The sequence below is a fragment of the Pinus tabuliformis genome, chromosome J (genome assembly GCF_031772625.1).
Source record: "Pinus tabuliformis cultivar Carrire ecotype Pingquan chromosome J, CPIR1, whole genome shotgun sequence".
Taxonomy (NCBI): domain Eukaryota; kingdom Viridiplantae; phylum Streptophyta; class Pinopsida; order Pinales; family Pinaceae; genus Pinus; species Pinus tabuliformis.
Window position 1 is genome coordinate 686,272,923 of NC_142295.1, and position 1,641 is coordinate 686,274,563.

Sequence of the window (1,641 nt, forward strand, 5' to 3'; positions counted from 1 at the left end):
ATTTCTTCCAAGTCTTAGTGATATTTATTCGTGTCCTAAGACTTTTGTTTCTCATAATCTGACGCATTCACTTCAAACACATGTTTTGTTGCATGAAGTTCTATCCGAAGGTAATATGGGAAATATTACTGCCTTGCCTATTGACATTTCAGTCCAACCTGAAATTTTCAAAATCTTTCAACTAGGGGGATATTTTTCTAGCCATGAGATTAAGATTTTCTCACATCCTTTTATGAGATATTCTCACTGAGTCTTTACCATTTTCCCATTTTCGCAATGGGGTATTCATCCTATGACTCATAACCCTCACCTGCCTGCAGGGCATGGGGGCACTTTCATTTATGTGTGTTATTCCACTATTTGGTTGAGTTGATGCTTACATGTCATGCCAATGGTGAAACTTTGGTTTCATTCTTTGTTGATCGACTACTCGAGTTTGAAAATGTGCTCCATCTTAACTTTTTTTACATGTGATGATCTGTGTAGATACTTTTGTACATTAGTGTGTGAATTCATTAGTGTGAATTTTGATTTTTTGGTGTGATTGTTTTCTTTGCAGACATGTTTCTTCTGCTTACCTTATGTTCTACTCGGTTCGCAGATGTCGTCAAACCATTATGTTGGTTTTGTTCACGATGCTTATCGTAGCACATGAAACTTATCCTATGCAACTTCGGAACTCTTTTCCCCTAATGGTGAGTTGATCAATTTACAAGGTATTTTCCTAGGATAAACAACTAATAATATTTCCAAGTACAGTGTAGTTATTGAACTGTTATTAGAAGCAGTTGCTCTTGGAATCATAAATTTGGTTGTTAAGTTAGATTCATAACTCATTTTACTACAATTAAATAGTCATTATTCAGTAAGAAAACCACAAATTTTTCGCATGTATCTACATGTTCAATTAATGGAAAGGAACTTTGATTACATTACATATCAACACATTCCACAAAATTTCAATACATTAACAAATGCATTACAAAATTATGTTTTAGATAGACGTTTGCATCACTTGTGAAAAAATTGAACACATCATATGAACACATAAGTAGACAATAAAAACATGCATATCTATATATATATCAGGTCTGTCAAATTTTGTTATATCAAAATCTCAAAAAATAGTGTTATGAGACACATGGCTTTCAAAGCCTACAAAAGTGTTGATAAACACGACTAGGAATAGGCTATTCACCCACATGATGCTCATGATAGCATGAAACCACTCTGATAACACAGCCTAACAACCAATGCAGTCTCGTAAAGACTCTTACTGTATACCTCTAGTACCTTAGCGACACGTTATATATGGTAGTGTACTCTGGAATCCCCCAAGTAATAACTTCTAGGTTTTGCTCCATCTCCACTATAGGATCTGCTCCTTCCTTGTACAAAGCTTCTTCCTCTATTGGGCATGCTACTCATTGAGCTATCAGAGACATTTCGAGAGGTCTTTTTGGTCCCACATCTACAAAATTATCACCCGTAAACTCTCAAATACACTTTAAGAAAATCATAAATCATAAAAGTGGTTTTCTCCTTCATAGGGGAGGTGGTTTAGTGGAGGCAGAAAACACTTTTTGGGGGGCCCTTGGAGCGGTAAGTAGAATGAGTGCATGGGGGTGTGAAATCCCAACA